The 22664-nt window shown below is 41.2% G+C and overlaps 1 long non-coding RNA gene across 3 annotated transcripts in view; it reads left to right on the top strand.

The window, feature by feature from the left end:
- LOC111249486 (uncharacterized) overlaps window positions 1-21553 on the top strand; it is a 36859-nt gene extending 15306 nt beyond the window's left edge. The window contains exon 5 of one of the 3 annotated variants that reach the window (XR_015326784.1): window positions 20530-21553. This is a non-coding gene — a long non-coding RNA (uncharacterized LOC111249486). Of the gene's footprint in view, window positions 1-224; window positions 10454-20529 lie in introns of those variants that run through there. The other 2 variants (XR_002672942.2, XR_015326785.1) reach the window with 2 other exon arrangements.
- Window positions 21554-22664: the final 1111 nt, after the last annotated feature.

Below are 22664 nucleotides of genomic sequence, written 5' to 3' on the forward strand. Positions count from 1 at the left end.
ACAAAGTTTTTTCGTTACTCTGTACCTTGTCTGTTCTTCTTAAATTTTAAAATCAGTGCTACATCATTGCATTGACACGTTGTTCGGGCCATTTAAATTACATTATTTGCGGTAAAAAGTCCGTAACAAAGATTTTAAGATAAATGATAACAATCTTCGTGCACGTGGCATGCGTTGCCAATGGAGGACATATCTAAGGCAGCGTTGACTTGTTGTTTACCCAGGAAGGTGTCTTCTATTGCACGCAACAAGCAGACGCTGTCGCCTGATCACCGAGTCAAGATAAGAAGCATCTCACACGATGTTAATAAAACAAGGGCTATGAATTCGAACGATAAGGAACAAACATAACGAACCTTTATAGAACGTTTATGGAACGATAGTGTTTCAATGTTGACCTGTTCCTTTATTACTTAGGTTTGTTTCTGTAGCCCTAGTCTGAGCCTAATGCACGATGTCAGATTGTTTTCTGTGAAACCAAAAACAAAGCGCGCCTGAGTGCAGGATTTCAAGTTCTTTATTACGCGCCGCAAGCGCTCGCAAGACTCTGACAGTACAAAAATCTCTAAGTTAAGATGATTAAGTTGTATCGATTTCTGTGTCATTTATGTACGACGGTAATAACTGCTGCGGAGTCAAGACTATAATTTTAAAGTTAAAAAGGTGTATTATATAGAAGTTTTAGTAATTCTAAAAAAAATCTCGTGAGGGTTCAATTAATCATAATTAACTAGAAATCCTTACGAAAAATTTTAATTTATTATGATATACTTAATTTAACTTGAATAAATTTTTGTAAAGCTTATTAATTATTTTACTTTGTAGTTTATACGACAGTGTTATTAAATTTTCTGTTTATTTTTAGTAAGATGAACTAAGTAAACACTATAATGCAGATGAAGTATATAGCTATGCATAATAAGACATGTTTATTTGTTTGGGAGGATTACCCCGTTGCTAAGGCGACGAAAAGCGCTCAGGCTTCTCATGACTTCAACGATCATTCCGGTCAATTGCTGACGACCCGCGAAAACTGCTCCGAGCCTCGGCTCTAAAAGAATGTCAGTCGGTCTAATTGTGCATAACGGATTTACGGAAGCATCTGGTATGATATGTATCCCCTAAAAATTATAACTGAAGCCAGAGACGGTGTGATCCGTACACGAATAGCTCTGCATTGCCTTTCGCATATTTTGTTATATAGGACTGCATTAGCCAGAAGCTGGAGCTGCAGTATACGAAAATACCCTGCAACGTTACTTGCATGACAGTGCAAAGCAGTGGAAACACCTTACCAAAAGTACCTTAAAAATGAGTCACGACCGCTTCGACTAGGTTCAAATATAATTGGCTCGATGGCCTTCTACCCTTATGTACCTTGCATTTACTAAAAAAAGTAGCCAGATCTCGTACTTTGATATCCTAGCGTTTGCATATGTCGTATATATAGAATGTACAGTGGTCAAGGCTCAATCCGATGGAAAACGATGGCTTCTTCAATACCCTGGGTAACAATAGCACATGCAACAAACCAGGCAAATGCTCTTTCCAAAAGCCATCGTGGCCGAACCGTCGGCTGGATGATCGCCCAGTTATATGCATATTCTACGTATAAGGCCAAAAGGGCTAACAATTCGGTCGCTAAGGATTGATAACAAATAAAGAAAAGTGGAGCTGTCACATGTGTATTTTCTAATTCAGTCCTTCATTCTTGATGTGTAACTTTGTGTCAGGTTAGTAGTAGATGCTTGTCTAGCAGCTTTTTGCTCCATAGAAACACCGTTACGTTACGATCTAGTATCATTAAACCGTCATTAGGTCACGCCAAGAGTAGAGAAACCTAACTGTGTCTAGGCATAATCAAGTACCTAGTTTACTGTTTATTGCGACGCTAGGAGATTCATTTTGACGAACACAATTTTCCTTTCAGCTTTCGTTTTCGGGCCAAATTCTGCTCGTCGTTGTCCTAACGGTGATTTCTCCCCTGTTAAACAGTTTCTAGGTTTACTCTATCGAGCTAGTAAAAAAAGATTGCGTAACAAACATGAATATGCACTTATGATGCTTGATGGCCTTTTAACTCCGTTACCGCCCCAGATAAGCCGATCGCAGGCAGAGCCAACAAAATACAATACGCTTAGACGCATCTAGCCCTTGGGCAAAGAAGAAATAAATAGGTATTGAGGTTTATGATCGCAAGGGGCCACGCTTGAAGGCGCAAAGCATTATACTAAGAACATATTGAGTATAGCTTATTTCCCTGTTTATCTAAGCTGTTGTGAACGATGTATCTAGTATGTATTGAGAAGTTTGTTACTTACATACATGAATGAGCAACGTCAGTTGTATGCCTAAAATTTTAAGCAAGCGATTTCGGTCACTGACACAACTTTTCTATAACGTGAGAATCGAGAAAAAGCCCCTATTAATATTGAAAACAATAGACTGGCTATGATAGACCTTTACTTTGTTGGACCGATCCGCTTCCGCAAAACTGCTATGAAAATCGAAAGAAATGCCTATGGGCTCAAAATCATACATCGAAATACCGTTCCAATCCGATATACGATTCTACCGAATTCTTGTTACGGCCCATTATTGTGTTGACGTTTTTGGCAGTCGCATCTCGGGTTCGACCTTTTCACAGCAGAATCGAGAAGATGAACATTTTGGTCGCATATGCGATTTGCAATTCTAAGTTACCATCTTAGCCTCGGAACCTTCTCTTTACTGATTGCGGATTGTCGTGGTCACGCTTGAGGCGCGTCACTACCGAAAATAACCATTAACGTCCGATTACGTTTGGGAGAGGGAAATACATAGAAACTTGCTTTGTCCTGGGAACTCAACTTAGGGAGCACCTAAATTCTCCGAACAACGACTATATAGATCACCCGATGGCTGAAACGAAAAAAAATCAGCCCGACGAAACTGTACGCGTGTGTATGTTTGTTCTGTTCGCCTATCAGAGCGCTTAAGTTTCTGCTATATCGACAGGTTCAGCTTGCACTGCGAAATGCTACCGCTGCTGGGGAAAAGAAGCCAAGCATTGCATTAGCAAATACGCGAACCATGGTGGCGGACATGGACGCCTGCACTCCCTTCAGTTTGTTGGACCGACTGAACAATATTATGGCAGCCATTGCAGAAATTCTGACCTCTGTATACGGAAGCAAGCTATCGTTGTTGTTGACCCCTAACGAAGAAAAGGAGCCGGTAACTTCGTTTTACTGATCCTCCCATAAGAAGAAGTCTATGAATGTTTTTCGAAGGCCGTCGCACGCAGTACCGTTCTAGCGCCGCCACCTTCTCGCAAATCACTACTCCTATTACTTCCTATTACTACGTGTAACTCCGTCTGTCTTCAGTTTTGTGTCTCTCACCTTTTCAAGGTAGTTCATTATAGTTTATATTGCTACTTTTATATCTGTCCTGGTTGGCCTCCGAGCCGAGCTTGTTTGACCCTGACTTGAGAACGGTTGTCAGATGCTACGATCAAGCACAAATCATGATGAGTCAATATTTCACATTGGGGTTTAACGCTGGCATGGCCGGGGAACAGGCAGATGCTATTACCGTTTGCTTGCCTGACAAACCGGGTTATTCTACCGAAGCTCGGCACCCAACTCTGTTCGGTACCAGCCTTGAGGCTGGCTTCTGTTAGCCTCCTACTTTTTCCCTCGAATTGTTTTTCCTTTCGTCGTTTCTGTTCTTGCCTATGAAGTAGGTCACCCACATTCGAAAAACGGAAGCCGATCTAGAAGGGCAACGAAGAAAAGTTTTAGTCTGTCACTGCGGCGAGAATAACGATGTGATTAAATTTATGGGCCAGACAGTCTGCCGGACGTCACACCGTTGTTGAAATAAATGTTGTTTCTTCAACTCAAATTGGGTCAAATGCACCTTTAATAATTAAAGCGTCATATTAGAAATCTACATATATAAAATATTACTCTGTACGTATGCTTTTTATGTCCTTAATTGTCGTAAGACACGCCAAACAAACATGGTATTATTTTCCGAGTGGCGTTCTTCTCTTCGTGGCTTTCGCATGCACCGCTGCTGACCTGTGTTATTTATTATCTCTTTCTGCCTTTCAGTGCCACAGTTACTAATGGGGTTGTTGTGAGAAGTGCCAAAGCTGCACGCTACTCCTCGACGGGAAAGCGACAAAGCGTTGTAATAACAAAACAGATTGTCGCCGTCCTATCTCCAATCGAAATTCGAATACGAGAGAAGATGCAACTCGATAATACCGTTTCTGACTGGCGCTGGAAGTAATACTAGCAACAACAGCTGAGCAAAATAACGTCAGAGCGGTCTCTTCTATCGCTTGTTGTCGTCGGCGGCGTTACAGCGGCGCACAATCATTTAGAAGGCAGAACCATTTGCTATCGCCTAAAACCTCTGGCCAGATTGAGTGACTTGCAGATACTAAGACACGCAGATACACATAGACAAGGCGAAACTGTACCCCTCGAAACCGCGCACCCCCAAAAGCTCACGAAGTATGGAAGCAACATTCACACACGCGCTCACACACACACTCACACACACACACACACACACACGCGCCCAAAAACACGCGCACAATAAATCGATGTAAAATCGTTGTGTCGATGATTTTTTAGGGAAATAACGACCTCTGTACTACTGATCTCGCTGGTAGCGATGACGTTGATGGGGTTTGGAGCTGTTGGTAGTTAGAGACCGATGAAATGAAGCTGGACGCAACTCTCATGTAAAGTTCCACTGTCCGATGTATATTAGCGTGCAGCTGTTTGCACACGACTGAAACCGGCACTCATCCTCACCCGTCTCCGTTTAGTGCACGAAACGAAGCCGCATGAAGTGCACAAATTGCACAGAGTGCACGTACAAAGCAATGAAGGCACCGCCGCTTTTTGAGGTCTTCGTTACGAAGTGCAAACGATGATGCTCACGATGCTCACTTTGTAGCTTCTGCCTGTTCTGACGACAATGACTATGGCATGGAACGTGTAGAACGGCGTCGTCGACGAGGTTCAATGCAAATCACTTGCTGAGTTCGTTGTGCAGCAACTAAAAGCTGACCACCTGGCTGGGTACTATGCACGATTTGATTTGTTTGTCGCGTTGTGCCGCGTCGTGTCGTTCGTAAACTGTGCACTCGAAAGAGAACTGTGTATATTATGGGCAGCAGCGCTCGACAGCGATCCACAGCAGTCGGCGAGCGATGGCCTCTTTGATGCGATAGAATAACCCCCTGCTGTTGCTGCTGTATGAGCCCTTGCTTCTAGCCTATTTGGCCTGGTTTGGGATCTTCTTCTCTCATCCGGGGCAAGCAGCAACTGATGGGGAGGGGTGCAGACCCGGGGGCGAGGGAGGTGATGGCGGTAGTGGGAGGCTGCGTCGGCGGCGAAGGCGAGGGAACGATAAAACAGACAGACAAAGGCAAACACAGGAAGGCAGACAGGCTATCAGAGAGTCGGCAGCGAAAGCCAACGAGTAGGCAGGGGGCAGCCGGCTGGCAACTAGGCAGACGAAGGCGAGTCGAGCGATGGCAGCGGCGGCACGGCTGCTGGCGTTGGTTGAGGTGGCAGAGGAGGAGGAGGAGGAGGCCGTGATGGTGGGGCTACCGGTAATGATGGTGGAGGCTTTTGGGCTTACGTGAGTGGAAAGTGAGGGGTCTTCGCCTCACCGCTCCTACTACTCCTCTATAGCTGGTCGGCCAAAGAGATGAATAGATAGACAGGCGCTAGGCAGCATCAGCACTAGCAACGGCAGTAGCTATAAGCGATGGTTGCTGGAACGGGCTGGAGCAGCAGTGGTAATAGTGAGGAGGAAGCTATTGTGGGACGAATTGAAAATAGTACGCTTGTGGCAATAGTCCGCTGTCAACGGAACAAGCAGAAGCAGGGGGCCGCGGCTAGTGCGGTGGAGCCACCCCACAGTACAGCAGAGAAGAGCGAAGACTCGTAGTGAAGAAAGGCAGGGGGAGAGCAGGAAATTGCAGGCAGGAACAAACGAGACCCGCGGAGGTTCTGTGCGAGAGCAAAAGGCTCTCCACGCGCTCCGAGGAGGAGGGAGAGCGAAGGCAGCTCACGGCCACAGCCGTTTTGTGGGCCGCCAGCCACTCTGCGGCTGTTTCCATCACTATCGCTCCCATCCCCTCGACACAGCAGTAGTACACAGCCGGTTCGTAGGAAGGCAGGCAACGCCAAGCAACGAAGTGAGCAGACGGAACAGAGAAACAGGCGGACGGTACAGCTGAGGTGTGTCTTTTCTCTGCTCTTCTGTGTTGTTCTCGTCCTGCCGAGTCTGCGTACACAGTGCTGCCCCTATGCAGTACACAGTAGAACCTGCTTTTTCACTGGTGCTAGTGTTTCTACTGAGGTCTTCGCGCGCCGGAGATAGCCGTAGGTTGACGCGAACAGCGTTGGCGCTTCTCCTCGGCCACACCAATTCAGTCTATCTGATAAGCTCGGTCATGACTGCGCTTAACGAAGGCTGGACCAAGCGAACCTCTAGACAGGTCGGTGAATCAACAGCCACAACGAACTATGGAGACACAGTCGTTTTTTAGCATCTCTTCGGCTGCTGAAACCTCGTCACAGCCGTACTCTCACAAGCTTGCTTGGCTCGATCTGGCTGAAAGAGCCTGTCTAACGGACAATGTATGCGCGTCCAAATCGCGGATTGATGATCGACCGAGCGGCGGCCTAATGAGCAGGAAAAAGGCCAGGGAAACCTTTCAGTACTATGTTTGCATGTTTTACTACACACATACATACAGTTCTTTCCTTCCTGCACCAGCTCTCCTCAAATGCTTTATTCCTTGTTTGAGACCTGAAAGATCGGCGATATGCAGAGAGATGACGAAAAGGAAAATCAAAACACGGCTAAGGGCAACCGTAACTGCAAGAAAGAGCTTTCCGACAATCTCTGAATATACACACAGAGATAACGGGATTTGACGAGGCTTCCTAATACGTGATACGATAGCTGAATACGAAGAGATAGTTAAGGATAATTTTTGTCATTATAGATAGCTTTCAAAGTACCTTGTTTATGGTGGCTGCCAATCTATTACATATACGTGATTGTATGCGCACTTCCCAGAGGCGGTGTAATTATTATACCAAATTCTTCTTCTTTCCAAAACCTCCATAACTGCCGTTCTGCTACTGTTGTTGCTAATGGCGTCTTTGACCAACGTATAGATTTGCATTTTGGGCACACAAAAACTTAATTTGTAGGACACCGATGACATTAACTTATGTCATCTCTAGCCAACCACTACGGGGAGCATTATCCATACACCTAACTCCACTCGGCCTTCCCCCACTGGGTCGATCATCGCCATTTTCATCTTTTCCCGCTCGTCGTTCGTCGTCAATCTTGATAAAGCTCCGGATGCGGGTCATCGCGCGAAGGTTGTTGAGACAGGCGTATGGTAAAAGTTACGAAGGCAAAACGAGCAGACTAATGTAAAGATGATGATGTAGGGCCGTGTAACGAGTGAAAATCAGAATGACAGAGAGCTTGCTGTAGCAGCAGCAGCAGCAGCAGCGATCTAGAGGGAGGCGTTACGTTTATTTGTAGCCATCGCTGAGGATATCCTCTAGAACTATCCAGATCATGACGAGAAGACTGGGACCTGTGAGTCAGATTACTTTAGCAGGTTAGCAAGAAGAAAACACCTATGTCAACCGCTGAATTAGGGCAACCGACTTCAAGCCGCCTTCCGTACGGCTTCACAAAAGTGGAGACGGTACTGAAGTAGAATTGGAGCGCTAGCGCTTCTAACAGATAAATAGAAAAACCGCTCAACGTAGCAAAGCAGAAAATCGAACTAACCTCATATATTGTATCTAAACGTACTTGTACTTCAAATATATGTTATGAGTATAAAAAAAGATGTAATGTAGATAATTCCACCCTTTCACAAAAAGCTCTTCTGCTCGAACAACTAAAAGGACATTTTCTCTTTTTACATGTAATTAGCATTAATTTGGATTTCTGATCGAAGAGGTTTCGATCTGAATTAAAGAGAACACGATCCGCAATGTTTTTGGATAGAGTGACTTTCAGAAACATTAATTATCATTCTTTTTCGGGAGTAGTCTTAATGAGTAAAATCAGGTATATTGAAGCAAATGTGACATGTACCAGAGTGTAATTTGTCAAAACATCAAAAGACTCTTCAGAGTAGAGCTACCTTATCGATGTGTGTGTTCACTACAAGTTAAACGGGAAAAGGGATTATCAAGGGCAATAGGCGTTTCGCCAGTAGCAGAATGAGTTCAGCTTCGTTAGCTGTCACAAGGTCACATCGTATTATTTACCTTAAGTTCTACGTTCCTAATGATTGCACAATATACAATGGTTGGTACCGTTGCAAGGCATTCACGGAAAGTAGCATAATCGCGCTCTTCGCCCAACTTCAACAGAATGGACGCTAGCTAAATTACTCCTTTTTAAAGTGGATCGAGCAGGAGATGCGGATCATTTAATAGCGGCGCATGCAATAAGGTTCGAGGCCACGGCGGTCAGAGAGAGAAACCAGAGAAAAAAAGGAACAAAAAGTAGTACCGTTAAATGTCTGTTCAAAGCCACTATTAGTGGTCCAATCATATAGTACGCAATACTTTTGTAACAACTGTTATCGCATATGTCACGGTCGAAATCAACGATAACTGCGCAAGGGTGCCACTATACAGCGATGAGATCACCAAACATTAAGACCTGTCAAAGACATACCTCGTTAACGCTTGCTTATGCGCGTCAGGAGGCGCGTCCCACACCTTAATTCCAGAGGGTATTGGTAATAAGATGCTTCCGGCAAAATACTAGATTAGTACATAATTGTCAATTTTCTTATCCTCTGTTTCGTTAAATTACCATAGCCAATTGCTATTTCACAAACCAAACTATGAACTTGCTCATGTTCATTCATTACGAGCTTGTTTAGTAACTATTTAGAATGAGACTTTTGTCTCATATGCATATATATAAACATATATATATGCATATAAACATATGCCTATGAAAATAATTAGTGTTTTCAATCAGCGTACATGTGTAGAAGCTGAACGCATTTGGGGAGACGTTTCTAACATGTAAATATGGAGCAATCGCCGAGGACAAACTTTTGCAAGTGGAATAATTACGCCAGTCTCTTGAACTTGAGAACAGAATCATTGGAAGATCTTCTTCTGAAACAGCGCAGTTTAGAAACTAAAAATGAAGCCTTGAAAAAAATATTTCCAGCAAGTTTTTCGTATCTTCTTGGCGAGTTCATGGCTGGCTCACATAATAGACTCACATCCAGAACACTCCTTGAAATTATTTTGCTCATTCTCTAAAATTATATTCGTTATCGGTTATCTTAGAGATGGTTGATTTTCAGTTCTGCTAAAACAGCTGCCACCAGAGTTGGTCGAAAATATCGTTGAGGATAGATGAGTAGTTAACCTAAATTTTGAACACCTTAGCTTTCATCTAAAAGTATATTTCTTCTTCGAGTGGAGATTTTGTAACACGAAACAGATGTCTGGCTGGGCCCAAGCATGTATTGTGTTATGCGTCGTTCGTTGATTTTTACTCGTGCCTAGGTTACCGAACGGCGTCCCATTATCTGCAAGACAGAATATTTTTTGGGTCTAGTTCAGTCCGAGTATTTATTAAGCAAGGCAGCGTCGATTTTGTTTTATGTTCTGCGACGCAAGACATCTATTTGGGTTTGTACCAAACACCTATAGCGATAAAGCGGCGCTCAGACTGATTTCTGACGCGATCCGTTTATAAAATATACTCGGAAAGGCGCTACTAAGGTTTCACGGAACAATCAACTAGCAACCGAACGGCCAGGTACTGATACAACCCTTGATAACGAGCGATAACGAACAGCGAGGCAATTGCGAATAAAATAAACGACTAATTTGACTGCGTCAAAAGACTAGTTCTAAGAACGAGCCACACATATTAAGTATAGACATTTGCCTTATTATTATTATTATGAGGATCACTAAAATTCTGTAATCACTGAGTATGGCGAGATATTTAATGGCACTTGTGCCTGAAGTATCTAATGTGTGAAATTCCCTTTCGAATCTTACTGGGGATGATGTAGTTTGGAAGCGAGCGAACCGTCTCTCGTTGACTCGATCTGAAATACTTCCCAGCATTATGATAATTTTCTATGATCAGTTAATTAACTGTACTTTATTTCATTTTCGTAAAATACTTTTTACCACCAAACTCTCAGCCAATATTGTGCCGAGCGTTTGTGCATGTTAGCTTCGTCCTGCAGACCTGATAAACATAGGTGAGGGAAGGCCTTCTGCAAACTGCGTCTAGAATTTTTCTTGGCTCTTATGCGAAAATAGCTGCCTGAGCTATGCAGTGTCTGAATATGTTCGAAGATGAATAATTAATAAAACGTACCATTGGTGGAATAAGGATAGGTGAACATTTAACTTGTTTTCAGTTCTCGTTTTTTGTAGCAGACGAAAAAGCAGCCGTGAACTGTGGAGCCTTGAGCTGATTAAAATCCATATTTAATTAGATACATGTAAAGTTCGCTAGAAAAAGATACATCGCGCTTGGCTTGCGCAAATGTGGTACAGCACTAGCAGCAAACCGCTTTCATTAAGAAGAACAAAAGGCCACTTTTAGAGTTAATCACACACGCGAACCGGCGTAAGCATTATTGTACTAACAATTAGTTTCTAGCATTTGTCATTTTTCTTAGGATGTGTCTATAGTCGAATAATAGGCCTGAGAATAGTTAAAACCTTTTTGAAATCGGCCTGCTTTATTTTGAGTTCTTCTTTTTCAAACGCTTATGCGAAAAAGTTCAAATTCGGCAAATCCTTTTTTGGCCGATGGTCTGGGGGGAACTTGCCCTAAGCGCGGCGGAGATATGTGACAAAAACTTTTACTGTATAAAAATAAACTGGCACCTGTCGCATCACGGACAAAAACTCGTTCAGTAGCAAAGAATAGAAGCACCTAAAATTTTATTACATCGACTTATATACGTATTTTCTAGAAAATCGAAGACAATTTGAAATTGCATCACGTACATCTTCTAAGCGAACGCTGTTGAGTTAAGCTTCACGTTTTGTCGGCGTATTAATGGATATCCTTTTGGTCAACTATTAACGGCTTATGGTGGCCAGTTTCTCTTATTTACACATAGTCAACAATCCTCGAGACTTGTAACAACAGCATGAGAACATACGAAAGACGTTTACTCAGATGTTTCGTTAAAATTTGTCACTAAGGGGCCGGCTTAATCATAAAATTGTCTTACTACAACCACAACATCTTTTTTTTTTTTTTTTTATAAAGTATTTGGTATTTAGTTTAACGCATCGGAGAAGAATCATCTTGTTATTTGCCACACTGTCGAAATTTATGTACATAGACATAGTGGCATCTGTTGGTTTCTGGACCTGTAACTGTTGACTGATAAGAGACAGTAAAAGCATACCCTTATCCATACTAAGAACTTTATCCGAGGCAATGAGCAAGGACTAGAAAAAGGAGGCTTTGATGGCTAGCTTTCTTCTACGAAGCACTATCACTGCACAAAACACATTGTAGACACACGATCAAGCGCATGACGACCACGAGGTTGATGAGTCCTATCCCGCTTCGATTGGTGTCGTCCTTTAATTCAAACACATCTATTACGTATAACAAGTCACAATCAGACCCCAGGAATGAGTAAGCTATATAACTTGCTAACCTTACTCTGGGCCCATAATAAATGGGACAGTTACATAGCACGAACTGCGAGTGTTTTCATTTCAAGGTAAAAAAAAAATGCGTATTCAAAGAGTAACAGACAATATAGAGTATATTATTGCCTGTTACCTTTTGAATACGCATTTTTTTATATTTGTAGGGATAACGCGCGCAACGATTGCAAATTTAATTCCCGACCCACTAAGGGAGAGGGGGACATCGTCACCTTTTTTAAAGGTCTACTGTTGAACATCATTACAAAAATTTCTTTGGTATAGTTGGAGACGGCACACTTGAACATTTGATTAGACAAGGCTTGACATTATATGTTCCTGAATTTCCTGTCTTACACGATCTTCTGCAACGCATAATACAAAACGAGCCGGGCCAATACTATTCGTAGCATAGAGTAGCCGCTGATCTAAGTAGAAATACGAGTCTGTAATAATAATAATAATAATGAAAGATAATAAAAAAATTTTTTTTTAAATTAAAAAAATTTGATTTTTTGTGAGAGCTAAAATCTATTGGTCCTGATAGTTTGTGTTAGACAGTAGTGTCCGACTATGGCGCGAAACCAAATGAGGCGAAACAATTATCATGATTGTTAGACTTCGCGAGACGGTGCTATTAAGTATTCAATTTTTTCCTTGTCGAGACAGTGGAGTGTCGCTGCAAACCTAAATTCAAAAACAATAATTTGAATGAAATAAAAAATATCTGTATATACATAACGAACTAATTATCTATAGATCATTAATACGATCGATTATTATATTACTAATTACTTCAGGCTCGCTGTAATTTCTGAAGTCCTACTAACAGATTTACTTAAGTAGACGAATGCCCATTTGTCTTAAGAGTGACACGGAACTTTCCATACAATAACTGCTTACTGGTTCACCTCAGTGGTGTGCACTCTGCTTGATGGGGCACCACAGCCATATTTCTCCGTAGGTCTATTATACCACTGTTATTAGTCAAAGTCTCCCTCAAACCTACTACCTCATTGATTCCTTTTTTTTTTTTTAGTAAATTACATGCCCGAAGCACAAAGTAAGTACCTCAGTCTGCATTTAACGCCAAGAGCTTAAATATAATTTGAACTCGAAACTTCTACGCTAACGTTATTGCAGCCCTAATGAATACTGTTTTCTTAGCCAAGAAGTCTTGGTCATGAAAATAACAACTCGGCTTGGCCTATTATTATAAGCTAGATATAAGAGGGTAGATAAACGACAGGGCTCTTGTTTAAGGAGCGCAGCGTAACTTACAACTTGTCTAAAACCTTGACACGCGTATTACGAATTCATCAGTCATAAAAATATGAGACCTAACTAATGAAAGCACTCAAAGCAATTTTACTGTCGCCTTAATATCTCAATAGAGATGGCTGCATATACCTAAAACCTTTCCAACGGAGAATACAACAACCTTCGAAGCAAAACGGCCTATACGGGCAAGTCATTTCATTAGCCGATGGAGTAATGGTACGTCAACTAGATAAACCATAATTCTCAAGCCATTAACCATTGCCTTTTCAAAAATAACCTATTATTTCTAGTTCGTATAAACGGTTCGTATAAACGCCAAGGTCGTAGAAGGTGCCTAACAAACTAATAAGTATTCGCTGGCAAAAGTAGCTTTGAGTTAAGCTAAGTTAAGAAACTTAGACCTTCTAACTTAATTTGAAATAAACTCATTCTAAGCCGAACTTATATAAGCTCAGCTTATAGCTATACTTTGCCGAAGGCGACAATATATCAGCAGGATTTTTATGCCACCGTAATAGTTTTTCGTAGAATCACCTCATCGAACCTTGGATCTCTGTTATCGTGGCACTACTATAGTATGGTTTTGTTAATGGAGCAAGTGTTTGTTAATATTAACTTACGATCAAAGTTTCGTCGAGTAATTTTTCAGCGAGTACGATAAAGTTTGAAGTAATCGCCTTGAAGCGCTATTCATGAACTACTGTGATTTTACAATTTATCTAGATATTCCCCATGCGTTTGAGCGTCAATATTAAATCTCCTCAGGGAATAGCCTACACATGATATTGCGTATATTTTTTAACGAGAACTGCGGTAAGTGGAATCATTCGATTCAAAATTAGAGCTAGATTGTCTCTGCATGAAAATTGCCATAGTGTAGCTGACAGGTCCGTGAGGAGCACAGCTATACCGTGTACATGAAGCAATAATACGAAAATAGAACACCAAGGTTAGGCAATGTTGGCAAGGCACCAAAATTAATATTTGCCTAGAAACGTAGCTGTTAGTCGACAGGGTGACCTATCCAGGAAGAAGGAGCCGGCTCCATAAAATCTGAAACGTTTTCCAGGCAGTCTTTCTATAGAGTGGACTAGTTTAATGTGTACATAGGTATGCTGTATTTGGACTCCAGCATTTTCTAAGTGGATAATTGATCATGGAAACAATACTCATCTCATATCTGAAACTCTGAGTGGACGTTGCACTGGTCTATGTTTAACTTTACTAATATATTCATTGTTGAATGATTACCTCATATTTGTAAGAAATTTGCATACCTGTCATCTATTATATGCAATTTATATCATTCCGTACATCAAAAAAATCGCCTAGGGTTCCGTTGTAACAGACCTAATATCGTCAGCAGTGATATAATCAAATTGTCTCCCGTGCGAAGCGTTAGAGCCCGCCTCTTTTGATTTTCTTTGATCACACATTGTACTTATTTCTCTTTGCCTTTCAAATTTTTTATAGATTTCGTAAATATGAGTTACATAATCATGTTTCACGCAGATTTTAGAGGGACGGTCTCTGCGTGCCTTGATTTAATTGAACATGCTTCCAGTAAGGCCTATGGACAACGGACGCTTACAGTTATTTTCCTACTTTTTATCCGATAGCTAGAGACGCACATTCCTATGCCCATTTGTGTCTGTTTTTTTGAAAAAGTTGAGGTTGCTTTCGATTTCTCACAACTTTTATTTTAGGCAGATCTTTTCAGTTTGTTTTTTGCGATTAACATTGGCGCATTCTAGACTGTGTTTTGGTGTTGCTCAAGCCCATTTCGAGCAATTCTGTTGCTCATCTTGTTTTCTCAAATACTAACGTCTAAGAGCATCTATTAGATATCCACTGTAATTCCTGCTTAAGCACAGAACAGCTTCACAGATTGTAATAAACTCTGAACCAACGCAATTCGTTAAGAAGATGGCAGTTTCCTCTCATGAGTCTACCAGTGATACCCCTGCTCTAGTTCCACTCCGCTCGTGACGGCCGATGAGCAGAAGACTATTGTGCCTTCTGTCAACATTTAGGCGATGCAACTATCCGCAGTCACCCTTGCGCCCAAGATAACATGGTCCCTCCTAAAGGCAAATCTTGAGTAGTGATTGAAATCGATGTGTCTTGCAGGGTCGTTAAGTAGGTGGCAATCCTTCATGATTCTCGGGTATCATACGCTTTGACGCTCGTCAGTGGGTTCAGTATTTGTGTGTCAAGCGAACAAGGTCATTCTAACTTAGTAATTATTAGCAAAGCGCTACGGTCACTCATTAATCTCGGCAGCAGAGACTCAAAAAAATTCACGCCAAGGTTCTGTCTGCGTACCCGGGACCTGAAACTCACCTAACCTAGTTGTACACATTATAATAATCGAGTCGATTACACAAATGTATCTTTTATTAAGCGCTTTTGAAAATAAGGCCTTAGTTTAGCACAAAATAACCTCTCAGCCTACTTTAATCGCATTCGTTTGCGCGATCATCTTCCTCATAGGGCCTTAGAAATGTTCATTACCTCAATTGTACCCTTGGTTAGTATAATTTTTTTTATGCTATTCGCTTCTCTTTGGGCGTGAAGTTCGTACTGTAAACTGGGACCCCTACTTTATATTCTTTATTAACGCGCCACATGTTGCCCTCGGTCAAGTTCAAGGCCTTTACGCTAGACGAGTGCAGAAGGCCCATCATCTGGGTAGCGTGACAAGCAGAAGCCTTATTGCCACGTTGTCGGCTAGTATAGCCAGTGCGATTACGAATGAGATGGGGATAGAAAATCCCCTTTGCGAAACCCCAATCTATACAAATGTAGTTGTTCCAAAACAAAAAGTTTCCGTTAGCAGACAGGTTCCGCAGAATTTCAACATAATTATCTGGACTGCACAATAGCCAAAGCCTTTGTACTTTGCACTATGGCGAATGCCCAGACACAAATAAATGTTTTGAGTTGTACGTCCGTTAAGCGTTACTTCCGGCGCCTGGCTCTCGATACGAAACGAGGTGTTTATATAGCTGCTTTCAAACCTCGATGACCCTGGGTTTGGAAGGTGAGCAGGTTATTATTGCATCACAAGGAGGTAGAACACTCACAGCTGGCCCCCGCTGAAGTGTTCGATCTGAACGAACCATTTATAACGCTTCAATCGCCATAGCCATTTTTTTCAGGCGGCGTTGTGCTTCAGTGAATGACCTTAACACAGATTAAATGGTTTCTGTTTCTTTTATCCTCTCCTAGAACATTACTCAAGGATGTGATTAAATTTGAGTTTGATATGAATCTCCCATGAAGTCTTTCTTATGAATGCTCTTTGGTTTAAGTTTGCCTCTGAGCTTCACGTTCGTTTAACGCCTTTCGCGCGTCGATGTGTTGGACATTGCTATCAATGACATAAAACCTGCGAAAATCCTGCTTGCCTCATCTGGCAAGACTAATCGTTTTACAGCAATTGCTTAACTGGTCCGCTGATCAGCGCGCAAGTTCGATAAAGCGCTAGAGCTTGTTCGAGGTGCTTCGACGACTTCTAATGTCGAGCATTTTTTGTGTGATATCAATGCATGTTCCATGCTTGGGCATTGCCCCACGCCTGAGGCGCAAAAATGGACGCTTTAAACGCATACACCCTGCAATAATATGCCCATCCGCCGCGCAGCGTTTATATAGCGCATTAAGCCTATGTGGGCATTTCAGGATTATATGGTCATATCCACGATTCATGCGTCGCATCGCTGTCGACCGGAGCACCATAATGTAGATCTTATCTATAGATAAGGACAGCTCATTTAGTTTTATTTTAAACTTAATCTCTTACCGTTATTACACGACGAAAAGAACCATTAGAAAAAGCCTTGTGAAAACCGTGTGTAAATGCTGTTTCCATGCATCAGTAACATAGAAAGGTACGCTTTAAAGTCGAATGGTATAAAACAATCATGAAAGAATCATAAAAACGTCTAAATATATTAACAGGCAAGCAGTAGCCTAGGGGTGGGTAGCGAAGCAGTATTTTTCTGCTTTTAACAGTCGCTTTTGCCGTTCGATACCGTAATGAACGGATCTAGTCTATGGATCTAGTTGTCTATGAGTCACAGCTATGGAGCGGAATATACCATTAGGTTGTAAACAACATTTTCTAAGCTCGTTTTAAAATTCCGTAGGATTGCTCGCATTTCATAGACATAATACAAACAATCGTTCTCAAATAATTTCAAGTCGACGTGACGAGCTGCCGATATCAGTTGAGCCGCTTCAAGAACGTTCTTCCGAATATTAAGTTAATGAACTCCCAGGTTGCCAACGTGGTCGTGTGTATTTAGATGCAACATATATTTACTCCCTAATAATGCTTTGCAAGCATATACGCATAGTTCGTGTATGAGTGTCTACAAATATGTGCCTGCAACGTTTGGTAGAGTACATGTCCTAAGAAGTTTCCGGATAGGGCTATGGCTGTATGCTTGTAGTCTTCGAGACAGCTGCAAAGCATTCGGAAAATGAGGGCTAGCGACTGCAATGGCAGTTTGAGGACACAGACGTTTTAAGGTGCATGACAGACACTTCGGTGGCATGCTCTTTTGGCCTACAGAGCGGCCCGTGGCAATGCATAGGGTAGGCAGAGAGGTCTTGCTGCTGTTCACAAAAAGACCTTTGTTCTTTGGCGCGTATTGCGCACGCCGGCGGACAGAAAACACCTTGTGCAAGTATATTGAATTTTCTACTTAGCTTAAGCTAGCCTACGTAGCAGATGGAATCTGTATACAAATTATCTGAGAATGATAGAAAATCTTCGCCAATTCTTCATCTAGAAGCAGATGTGTCATGGTCCACTAAATATGTGTGCTTTCCTTTATATAAAATTAGATTAGTTTCATAGGTTGATTACGCTGGCAAGTGATTTCATAAACGTCAAAACGGCGTAGCACTTTCATGATGTTCTCGGGTTATAGGGTCCAGAATTTTCATCGAGCTCAGAATTATTAGTACAGAACGATGGAAATTGTTCGGCTAAACATATGGCAATTTACATATTTTCTTCATATAGACGAACCACACAAGAGTCAATCATCGATTCTTCTTCCATTCAGAAATTTACTGATTGTTATGTTTCTTAGTCCGATGTATCAGCTTAATGTGTCTCGAGTAAAAATTAGGTAAATTCGACCTTGAACAATTTCATTCAACTCTTGTTAAAGGGTACAGCGATATTTGTACGCTTGCTCATTTTATTACCCATTCTATGTGAGTATGTTCAGTCAGATTCATCAAACTTAGGCTATGTTGGCCTTATTTCATTGACTGCTTAAGCGTACATGAAAAAAATCCTCAGATTTTTTCCGCGTAGGGTCAGCGGTAGGCTCTGCTTAAGGTAACAGTTACGCTGATGTCGTCAGTAAATCGGTGCTGAGGCCTATGTCACCGTACGTGTTTGTAGCAGTTAATCAGTGTAGAACGATGCTCCCGGAGACCGAATCGAAGACCCAAACAGGTCATAGCGATATGGTTGGGGAATGCAACTAGAGAATCAAATCAATCTAGCAGACGTTTCCAGATACGCCAAACGTTGAGTATGGTGTGCAGGCATATCAGTGTAGCTACGTAAAGAATACGAACCATTTAAATGGAAGGTATCGAAAAAATAATTTAAATGACACCCATCTGTCGCCTCAAGCTTCGAACGCATAAGCTAATATTCTCAGAATTGTGTGAAACATCAATAACACGAAAAGCTGTATATAACCATATTTCACAGATCACTCTTAGCCCGTCATTTGACGGGCTGTTCCCTGTACAATTACGAAAATTGAGCTAACTCACACTAAATGACTTTGATACGACATTTTAATTGCAGCAAAATGTTATTTAACAAACGATTATCGTTTTCTTCTTTGTTTACTAGCGCGAAATATTTTTTTTTTTTTTTTTTAAATCATCTGTGCCACACATATAGTAGGATAAAACATGATTTTCATTTACATGTGAGAAGCTTTTTCTGTCTGCAAATGACTTCTTTTTCGTACCGCATCAAGGTCCCACTGTGCAACTAATGGTTATTTGGAGGCAATTTCTATAGTATTGCTATTGCTGTTTCAGCATTGCCAGCTCGTTTGCGAGCTCCACTCAGATCTGTTCTGCGCGTCGAAAAAACGCGGCAGTCATGGCAACATTTAAGGCAGCGTAGTTCTCCTGCTGCTCGTAGCAGGCAATCGCTATGGCGTAATCCTAAAGCCACTTGCAGCTTCTCAACAGACAGATTTGATTCTCTGTTGATATAAAATGCTCAACACGAATTTCGCTTCTGGTTGAGAAGCTTGTAAATGCTCGGTTCAATTTTGTTATTGAAACGCGGCATGACAATTCCTACATAAGCTACAAGTTGTGAAAGGAATAAGATTAATCGAGTCAATCAGTTTCTGCTTGCTTAAATACAGCGTTTGACTCAAAGCCAACCGAAGCTTGTGTAAACAGGTGGTGAAAAAAATTATCTTACTAACACTAAGCATGAGTTACTAACAAGTTCGGCATTTAGCCATTCCAACATAGGTCGAATTGGTGCAAGCCGCATCATAACTAAAAGGTTTATCATGTCGATAGCGTTATTTCAGCGAGCAGAGCATAATTTCCGTGCTGCTTTTTTTGGTGACTAATGGCCAATTACTGAGAATTTGTATGGGAGATCCGAACACAATTTCTAGCAGGGTCAGTGGTGGCGGTTTTGCGCAAGGTCTCATCAAGTCTAACTCAATTTTTTGACTTTTACGTCGGGTGTTGCCATTGAGCAATATTTCAAACAGTAGCATCAAATGAAGTGTGTATACGTTCGGTTTCACACCTGAACGATCTTATGTGTCCGTAAGGTTTAGCAGGTAGGCATGCTACCGCATATATAAATATATAGCTTGAGTTTTACGTTCGCTACTGCGTTGAGGACGTTTCTTTTAAGCTGCTATTCTAAAAATGCATGTCTCAATAAAGTTGTATTGGCTCGCTTAGATAGGTATATGTTTTTTCTGTTTACATATATATTAAAGAGAGGAAACAAGTCATTAACGTTGCACGAAGACCACAGATCTTTTCCCGGCTGCCTTCTCAAGTGCCACTGCTTTGTTGTTTACATCACCTGCTACATTTTTATGCACATACAATAGAAAGGGCGTGGATTTTAACGGTTCAGCTTACTCGATCCAAACCAGTTGAAAAGTATCGACGCTATTACTCTATTTCTTGCGTAGAGAGAGTTATCAGTGACGCTCTTTGAATTTCCGCCACAAAACAAGGTTGAAGAGTGTGAGCTTGTTTACTGAAAAGCGGTTTCTCGGACAAGGCAGAAACCTATGCGAGAGCAGCTATTGTCTTTGTTATGAGGGCGTATTCTGTTGGTTTGCGAGCCGGTCCTAGTAGCTGAAAGCACGTTTCTTTTCCTCAAATAAAAATCGCCTAACGGAAGCACATTTCAGCCAGCTATAAATTTTTTCTTGCAACGCACGCAATGATTAAGTCTGCGAAGCGCGCTTCGAATGTTTTTCAGATAACTTCCACCCTGGAACGTAGCCCGTGGATCGAACTACGAAATTGTGGCCTTGGCTTACGGCAATCCTCGTCGTAGATTGCTCGCTATAAAATGCCATTAACAAGAGAACTTATGTCTTCAACTTGTCACTTATTTGTGCGGGTCTTTCGAATGAAGCCAACCGTAGGGGCTTTGGATTAGTGTGAACAAATTACTGCTTATAAATCTAAAGAAACCACAGTATTATTAACGATTTGCATGTGCCGACAAGGGTAATGGTTTAAATTAGTTGTTAACGATAAGGTGCCCTTGAAGCAGAAGACCTCATATGCAGGAGTTCATTGACAAACTGTAAACGACCTTAGCGGCTGCAAGCTTTGATGAGTAAAGTAAAAATTCCGACATGGAGTTACGTGTCAGGCAGAGAAATCGCATACTTTCTATGGCTTGTACAATGCTGGGACGATCGTTAAACGCTGATGAGTCATTTTGTTGCGCAAAACCTGAAGCAAGCCTTGCAGCAAGCTTGCCAATTCAGGGTATTATTAACGTCCAAAAACCAGTGCAAATTTTTTTAGATGGAAACGCCCGGTACCGGGAGTGAATGTGGATAACGTTTCACACAGTTAAACGGGAAACTGCGATTCTTGAGGGAATGATAATTTAGGTATGAATCTTTGGATATATACAAGATTTGCTGCCCTAATCAGAAACTATATATCATATGCTTAATTGACTGTTTGACCAAAGGAGGCAAGAACAGTGAACGCGGACTCAGGCAACTGAATTATTATAAAGATTCTTTAACTATGAGCTCACATTTAAAAAACCCATTATTATATCTATAGCGGATAAATGTACTATAATAATTCACACTCTATCAGGTTGGAGACCTTAAATCTGCTTCATTTGTATGCACTACAGGTGCAAGGATATGTTTATATATTTATACTTGTATAAATATAAAGGTATATATGTGTATAAACACATACACACTACATTCAATAAAGAAACATTTACAAAAGCTCATACGTGACATCGACGCTTGGCTGTCATTATTCATGTTCTGTCTGCCCTTTTCTTACTTTAAAAAAATTCTCCCCTCCGTACGATAAGAGGCAGGTTAAGAAAAGGCTTATCCTGGATCCAAAAAAAAAAATAGCTTTCTTTGAACTATAGGACCTCAGCGTAATTCCACAAGCCTCAAAAGTTCTTAGGCTAAAAATTTAATTATACACTATATATGTTCTTCATTGAATGGAAAGCAACTACTTTTTGGACATATCTCTACTGGGTAAAGACCATGGATTTTACGTGACGAAATCGCCTGAGGCTAGAAGGCTTGTAAACGAAGTAATCTCACCATTTTGCTCTGACAATAAGTAGATGTTAAAACTATGAATCGTCGAAACTACAATATATATATATATATATATATATATATATATATATATATATATAATTTTGTGTACCGCTCAAATTGTTTGGGAAACCCTTATCGGGATATTTTCGTCTTAATTGTCGCTTCTGTATGTCCCATTATATATATACATTCAACTTTGTGAATCGATTGGAAGAGCGATTGAGGTTTACCGAAAATACAAGTTAGCAATATTCTCTTTCTAATCAAATAGAGATCTACTGTTATCGGCGGTTTGAGAGACAATGACAGGAGCGTTTATCTAGCAATAGCGCTCTCTCAAGGGAACCACTTCAACTATATTTATATCGCAAAGAAATCATCTTAGGCTTGATTCGTGGACCGCGCCTACTTTTGACTCCATATCCTGAAAATATATCTATGTCATGTGTTCTCACAAAAATACCCAATAACCAAGAATAATGGATATGAAAATTTTAAAATAAGATGATGTTGTCAGATGTGATACCTCTTTACTCCGTGGTTTTTATAGAACTATTGTCCTGACGATACCTAGAAGTTCGCCGGGCAATTAGAAGTTAGAGCGCTGTTAAGCTTGCTGGGCTGCTTTTGCCGGAGCAATTTTGTTGTACTTCATCCATATACTACATGAAGCATTGTACAAGAGGTACAAGCTATATGGCCATACAGGCTATATATATTAATTTAACAATGGTAATGAATGAATATAATAATTGAATTCTGCTAAGCCTTGTTGCCACCCATATGTAGG

Source organism: Varroa destructor, unplaced genomic scaffold (assembly GCF_002443255.2).
Source record: "Varroa destructor unplaced genomic scaffold, Vdes_3.0 BEIS01000004.1, whole genome shotgun sequence".
Taxonomy (NCBI): domain Eukaryota; kingdom Metazoa; phylum Arthropoda; class Arachnida; order Mesostigmata; family Varroidae; genus Varroa; species Varroa destructor.